Here is an 8,326-nt window from a genome sequence, read left to right as displayed (position 1 = left end):
GAGAATAATCTTCAACCTGAGTGCCCGAACATCCTGTTGGCCTTATTTTGTGAGAGAGAGTATATTAACTTTGCCAGCCATGTACTTTCTGGGGATTATCAAGTACGTTAGTAAAAATTGGAGGGCATTCTCATCCGTTGCACTTGATCATTCCTACAATACGAGGAGTGGTGGCTCGATCCTCGGTTACCCGGCACATAGACTAACACTTCTGGAGAAAGGCCCACACTATTGCGCAATAAAAATTATAAATAGACTCACCCATCATTTAAAAAAATTTTCCAACTTTTCAAAGATGACCGGAAGGATAAGGGAAGTTCTGTTAAAAAGAGCGCCATACACAGGATGAATGTGTTGATGTCTTGAGGGAAGAAAATTACATATCATAGAACTATTACAAAATAAAAATTTCCTTTAAAACAACTGAAATTGATTGATTTCTTCCAGGGGGTGTTCCTGATGGCAGTGTTTTTCTTTGACGTCCCCTCCCTGCACTATTGTACTTTCTGTGTTCATTATCGATTGTGACGATTCAATAATATTATATTGATTGTGATGATTGGCCCATATGAATAAAACCAGAGCAAATGCTCATGAGCAAAAGCATTGAGCATAAGGTTTTTCTCGAACAAAAGGTAGAAGCAAAAGCATTTGCTCATTTTGATATGAATAAGCTTTACCTTATACTCTTTCCTTATGCTCCTGAACTCTGGAGCAAATGCTCACGTATTTTAAAGATTTTTCATCAGCTGATTCACTTTTGTAGCCTTACTTAGTTTTTATAGCTCACGGAAGCGCTAAATATACAAGTAGGGTGCACCGCTTGTGTTTGCATCGTCTGCTCTGTTTTCTATTTATGAATAGAGTTTTAGGTTAGTTGAGTTTAGAATTTTGAAATAACAGCGTGAAAAAATGTCATCTCTATAATAATCTTCAGCATATTCTTATAGTATCAATAGCCTTCTTATAATCGTCTACACTCTCATCTTCTTAAATGCCCATTTCCTATTTTGTGATGGCTATCTTTATAACAGGTAGCTTCTGTATTTATTCTTTTGTAGGAATAATGGTGATATATATATCATGGTTGAATCTAAAAAGAGTTTTATAGTTCTCAACTATTGGTTGTGATCGTATCTGGTATAGTTTCCTCTTCCTCAACGAATTAGTTGAGCCATTTCACTACGAGCAAAAGGTGATAAGCTGCTCTAGACTAGACTCACCTTTTTTGAAGCATTGCTTCAAAAGTTGAGCAAATGCTCTAGTTTATTCATACAATTTTGAGCGAAAGCTTCTACTTTTGAGCAAATGCTCAAACTATTTTTTTGATGAGCATGAGCCAAAGGTTTTGCTCATGTTTATTCATAGAAAATGAAGCAAATGCTCCATATTTTAGAAGTATGAGCAAATGCTCAACTTCATTCTTATGGCCCTTTGGGGCCAATTTGATTGATTGATTGTGAAGTCTATCCGATATTGAAACTGCTTTATCCTAAGTACACAAAATAATTATTATGACAAATCTGATTTTCATTAGTCTTGTTTTGTAATCATCTTTACGAAAACAACTCTATTTTTCCGCAGCTCTCCATTCAACCGTTGGGACAGCTTCTCGCGGATGTAAACCCATCCGATCTGAGTCAGTCCATTCATCAAAGGCGAAATGCGTCATCCTGAGATCTGAAGACCTGGTGCATGACCTTGTGACCCAGTTCAGTGGCCTTACACGTGGCAGGCTGGGTCACACGTGCGATTTTGGGTCTCATTCACGCCCAAATTTTGGGCCAGGGGCTCCTCTACCCTGATGACGTCACTCGGTGCGTCCGTTGCGGAACTTTTTTTAACAATGGATGAGATGATAGGACGGATACGGTTTCTGGGTTATCTGCTAATGGTGGCGGGAGGGTTGTTTTTCTGGTGTAATGAGAAGTAGATTAGCATTTTTATAGAGATGGAAATAGATGAGGAATGACGTCTCCTCAAATGCTAATGAGTTATAAACGAGAATCATGAAAAATTCAAGTTATAAAGGATAAATGCATTTGTTGAATTGTTAATAGATCTCATAAACCGTCAGCTGTGCTTTTAGAATATGTTTGTTTTTGGTCCTGCGAAATTATCCTATTATATCAAGCCAGCAGTCTCTGTATATCTGTTTATATTTTTATATCTGGTTATTTATGTTCAACGGATCTCGAAATAGGCTCTAACGATTTTCACGAAATTTGGAACATATTAGGTTTATGATATAAAAATTCGATTGCACTAGGTCTCATCCTTGGGAAAACTCGCTGAACAACATTAAAAGGATAATTCATCCTCCGCTGAAACAGCTGAGACTTTCGTCGTCTGTGGATAGTAAAAATTGAGCGAGTGATTCTGTGGAAAATCAAAATATCGCATCCCCGAAATTCATAAGCTGACGTATAGCCAGCTGTAAAATATAAACACGATCATTTTAGAGAATTGAGTTCTGTTTATCAATAAATAAAAATAATTTGCGAAGCTCGATGCCCCGATATTTTCTTTAATATGTGATACTTCATATTTTAGTGATAATAATGTGAAACTTTTATTCTATAGCTGGGTTTACACCGAAGTTAATAGCAATAATTAACTATTATTAAATAGTTTAATATTTTTGTTATTAACTGATGCTGATAACATTTCCTTCAATAAAAAGGAATTTTCTGTTGAAAACACGAGCTATTAACTTTTGTTAAGTGAAATTTTCGACGATTGTCAAGTTAATAAGTTTTTGTTAATAACTCCGGTGTAAACGCAGCATTAGTTTGGTTTTGAAGGATCTTAATTTGAAAATCTACTTTGTGAAAATAATTATGGACTGAAAATTTTGTGAAGTGAACAACTACAAGACTCAACCTATTTCGGACTATGTGTAACCTTATCTAAATCTGGGAGAGAAATAGCACAAGATTACCTTATTTTTCCTCTCTCTATCATTTTGATGATGTACTTATTGTATCAATCAATATAAGTATACATCAAACAAAAGTTTAGATCAGTTTTCTTGTTAAGTACTTACTAGCAGGTAACCCGTGTTTCGCAAGGGTCTAATTGGAAGCTTGACAAACTGAAAACTTGAAGACTATAGAATAGCCCTATAACCATCCTTGGTAAATTAAAAATCTATAGTATGCCAAATTTCAAGTTAATTAGTCCAGTAGTTCAGATGTGATGATGCGTCATTTGTGGATTTCCTATCCCGTACGTGTATAAGCCAGTTCTTTCCTCTATTATAGTATAGATACCTGAAGAATACATTATACTTGAAAATCTCAAATATTGATTTTTTCAATACATCAATTTTAGTATCGATTCTCCTCAATTTGAATCAGGCAGCTTTTTGTTCTCCCAATTTCAAACAAAATGTCTACAATATTCCTTTATTATGTATTACAGATTAGGCCTAATATCGGGGCACCGAGCTTCGCTCGTTATTTTTATTTATTGATAAACAGAACGAACACAATTCTCTAAAATGATCGCTTTTATATTTCACAGCTGGCTATACGTCATCTTATGAATTTCGGGGATGCGATATTTTGATTTTTCACATACTCACTCGCTCACTCACTTTTTTACTATCCACAGCTGTTTCAGCCAAGTGTGTCTGACCTTTTAAAAGATGATAAAGAAGAATGATAATTATTTTGAATAAAATTTAGAATTTAGAAATAGGCACACACATCTAGAAAATACCTGAGTCTATACCTAATTCATGCAGTTGAACGGGCTAGAGTCAAGAAAACTTCAATTAATCTTGCCATGCCTGATTTAATAGGTTTATACTATAGAATAACACTACAATTTGAAATAATGGAAAAATACAAACAGCTTCAATAAACATTGGCAGCTAAAATCGAACAACAGAAACAACAATTTCATGTTACTTTGTTGACATTCTTCATCTGATTCGGGGGCGCATTACTATCCCCGTTTAGATAGCAATACGTCACAAAACCAAACAATATCAGTCATAAAATAACAAATTAATTTCAACATGAAATTACTCAAGAAAGAAAAGCCCGTTGAACCCAAATTTCGTCGATAGTAACCCATATAACCCATTTCATAATAATTTTGAATCCCCACTTTTGATTGACATTCTCGAATGAACCTTTGTTTCACTACACTGCACTTTCGTTGGTCTGTACGTTGCTTTATCGTCGGGGTTACAGTACCTTGTTTTTGGCGGTGAACTTTTACCGGTTGAATTTGTCTTCACGGCGACGTCCTCTTACGTCCCTAGACCTGTCGTCTGAACGGGTGTCTTGAAGCGGTGTTACATAAAGTTGCGGAACCAAAGGGGTGGTACATGAAGTTGGTTTGGGGACACACATGAACCGCTGTAAATAAATGTATTACAGCATTAATTTCTAACTCTTCCTACAATTCATTAAAAGCTAAAAACAGGAGTTATCTATTGATTACAATTAATTAAATTCTCTCATTCTATTTGAATCCTCATTTTATATAGATTTTTATCTTTAACCCTTTAAAGGGCACTGGGATAATAGTTTCCCACCATGCATGCTGGTAAATAAATGTTTACCCTCTATGATCTCCTTGTTCTATGATCTCCCAATTACTATTACTGACAAAATAACATATGGAGCATCATCTGTGCATAGTTTTCTGACGTCAGCAGCTACGAAATTGTGGTTAATTTGCAAATCACTGAAAAGTGGGAAGATAATATCCCACTGCCCATTTAGCGACACTGGATTTCGACCGATTCAATGTAGCTCTCATTTCAATTGCAAATTGCAAATAGAAGATTCATCATCTCAAGACGTTTGAGGTAAGTTTTGACTAGTAAAAACTACTTAGATTACAATTTACAAATAGTTTCATTTCAAGAAAAAACAGCTGTAATAATAAACATTGAAAAACCGAAGGACGGTCATGTAAACAACTTTTAGGTTATGAAACAACATAACTTTTTAGATTTATTTTTAATACGAAATTGAACAGTTTGCTTCCAAAAATATATTACACTATGTTTAGAATTTATTCCTCTATCTGTAAATATTATTTGTTGGAAGCTTCTTCATCTGGCTGTCGTAATATTGTACTTATCTTCCAACTTGCACAGTCAGAATTCATTCCGGCTGTACTCTTATAACTCATATTTGTATAAGACAACAATATAAATGCAATAATGGAATAATAATCACTATTAGTGGAATTATTAGTTTGTTTTGAAGAGAAAATTAGTTTTTTGCAATCCTGGTTTTGTAGTGAAGAAGGGGTATAATGGAAGATAACCTAAGCTGTATAGTGAGTATTATATTCCTTCTAAGATGTTGCCTGAAGCTTTATCAATTCTTGTTTTGCTTTTACTTTTGCAGGTTCCATTCTTGAAACATGAATGAACAAAGCCTGCATTGGAGTAATTCCAACATTGAATTGTGAGATAAAGATTGGACTTCAACTACAGTAACTACTTCAAAATATATAAACAATTCACTAGTGTTTATTCCATCAATTGAATTCTATATAAACTTATTGATGCATCTTTTGTGATACTTCAAAATGTATATACAATTTACTAGTGTTCATTCCATCAATTCTATTTTATATAAGCTTTTAAATTCATTTATTGTAATACTTGAAGAAATATATATATTCACTAATGTGTTTTTCATCAAATTATTCATGTGATTGAAAGATATCACTAATCTTCCTCATCATGGTTCACTTCTAAAGTTTTATCTATAGTGAACAAATGATCATATTTCTCATTTACTTAGTTAAATTTATTCTATTGCCAAAGTGAGAACAACTTATCCTGGTCATCTATAAGTGATTTATGATGAATGCTAAAAGTGGGAAACTATTATCCCACTGCTCTATAAGTACCAATATGATGGAATCCATAAGATACCTTTATAGGGCAGTGGGACAATAATTTCCCACCTCAAAACTCTATGAAAAATAAGTATTTAAAAAGGAATAAAGATTTCAGTATGTTTATAAAGTACTTTTGAATGATTATGTGGGAAAAAATCGGAAAAATTTAATGTCCTTCACTTCTGCCCTATAAAGGGTTAAACTACTGATTCTTTGTATCAGAATTAATGGATCTTTCTTCACAAATAAATCAACAGTTCTGTTATAATTTGATAAATTAGCGTTCAGTTAAAAGCCTTAACGCCATGAGAAAACACAGTCAGAAAAATATAAAATTGAGTCTTAAACTCAATATGAACATAATCGTAAAAATTTCATTCCAATATAAAGGCTATCTTCCTGACTTTCAGCAATACTCTACGATAATATATCTCCAGAAACAATAACTCAAATGTAACATAAGTGAAAACTTTCTTCTCTACTTACTGTACGTACTTCTTCAGAAAAAATAATTATAATTATCTTCCGTCACTAATAAACTCAAAAAGACTATTCTCAATCAATATTATCAACTTGAACAATAACAGGCTTTGTTGATAAAATACTCTTTGATTGAAGTTTCAATTAATTAAATTCCCTAAATTATATTTTAACCTTATTTTACGTACCTTAGCGGTTATTTGAAGAAACAATTATTTGTACATGATGAAGAAACACAATTAAACTTTTCATGACATGGCACTACTAGAAAATTTAAACTTTAATAGAAAATAAAACTAGCTCCTACATTAACTAATGATATAAACTTATAAACTTGCCCAAAAAGGGCGAAACATAATGACTACATCTTTACTCTCGTAGTGCTCCTAGCAAAGTGTCCTCCGAAACGTAATCTGGTCTCGCGGCTGGGGAATCCCCCCACTACTGTATTTAGAAACAGGTCTCCTATTGGGCGAAGGGAATCAATTTGACCAATCGTCGCGTGGCTTCTAGAGCCTTTGGACCAAATAGTAACTGCAAAATCGGTAGTTTGTTATAATTTCAATGCTTGCTGTTTTCCAGCTTATCGCACTCCATGTCGCGACAGGAAGGCTAAGTTTTAGAGATAATTCCATAATCTACATTCCTCGACGACTCTGAGCCACAATTTTTAAATATCTATCATGGGAAACTCGAAGTCATGGCCGTTCATAATAGAGAGAGAGAAAATAATTTATTTCGCTAACTCACAATAATGGCTCTAGTCTATTGCGTATCAAATTTACTATTATAACTTGGGAAAAGGCCTGAATTAAAATTAGTGCTCGGCACACAAGGATGAATTATCCTTTTAATGTCGTTCAGCGAGTTTTCCCAAGGATGAGACCTAGTGCAATCGAATCTTTATATCATAAACCTACTACGTTCCAAATTTCGTGAAGAGCCGTTTTCGAGATCCGTTAAACATAAATAACCAGATATAAAAATAGCCAGGTATAAAAATAACAAGATATATAAATACAGAAATTTCTCGCCTGATATAATAGGATAGATAGCTGAAGAAGACATTATACTTGAAAGCCTCACAGACTCAGTATCATATTGATTTTTTCCAATACATTAATTTTAGTATTGATTCTCTCCAATTTGAATCAAACAGCTTTTTGTTTCCCCGATTCTAAACGAAATAGTTACCGTACAGTATTCTTTTCACTCCGAATTCGTCTCTGATATTGGGTCTACATTATAACTGAAGAATATGAATAATTGAATTATTAATTATGAATTATTATAACACATTGAATTATTTATCAACACATCAATCTCAGTATCAAGTAGATTCTCCTCAATCTAAAACATACAGCGCCGGCTGCACAGAAGCCGGTTAAATTTTAACCGTGATTAATCTCACGAGAACCAATCAGAGAAGGCCTTTTCCATAAGACTGATTGGGGAATTGATCACGATTAAAACTTAACTGGCTTTTGTGCAACCGGCACACAGCCTTTGTTTCCTTTCCCCAATTTCAAACGAAATATACCTACAATATTCATTTTACTCCGAATGTGTGTCTGATAGTGGGCCTACATTATAACTGAAGAATATGAATTGTAATTGAAAACCTCACAGTATCATATTGATTTTTTTTCAATACATCAATTTTAGTATCGATAAGATCCTCCTCAATTTCAATCAAACAACCTTTTGTTTCCCAAACTCCAAACAAAATACCTACAATATTCGTTTTACTCCAAATTCGTCTCTGATAGTACATTATAACTGGAGGATATAAATCATACATGAAAATCTCACAGCACCATATTGATTTATTTCTCAATACATCAAACAATCAGTATCATCAATTCTGATAAGAAATCTTATCAGATTCATTGATTGATCAATCAATCAATCATCATCAATCAATCTCAGTATCAAGTAGATCCTCCTCAATCCAAAACATACAGTGCCG

At 33.7% G+C, this 8,326-nt stretch overlaps 1 long non-coding RNA gene across 1 annotated transcript; it reads left to right on the top strand.

Moving 5' to 3' along the window:
• Positions 1–4,514: 4,514 nt before the first annotated feature.
• Positions 4,515–6,012, top strand: LOC120351711. The gene is made up of 2 exons (XR_005571482.1): positions 4,515–4,825; positions 5,376–6,012. It is a non-coding gene; the product is annotated as an uncharacterized LOC120351711 (long non-coding RNA).
• Positions 6,013–8,326: the final 2,314 nt, after the last annotated feature.

The sequence above is a fragment of the Nilaparvata lugens genome, chromosome 5 (assembly GCF_014356525.2).
Source record: "Nilaparvata lugens isolate BPH chromosome 5, ASM1435652v1, whole genome shotgun sequence".
Taxonomy (NCBI): domain Eukaryota; kingdom Metazoa; phylum Arthropoda; class Insecta; order Hemiptera; family Delphacidae; genus Nilaparvata; species Nilaparvata lugens.
The sequence above is the reverse complement of the archived record's forward strand: the minus strand, read 5'-3'. Positions and strand labels throughout refer to the sequence as shown.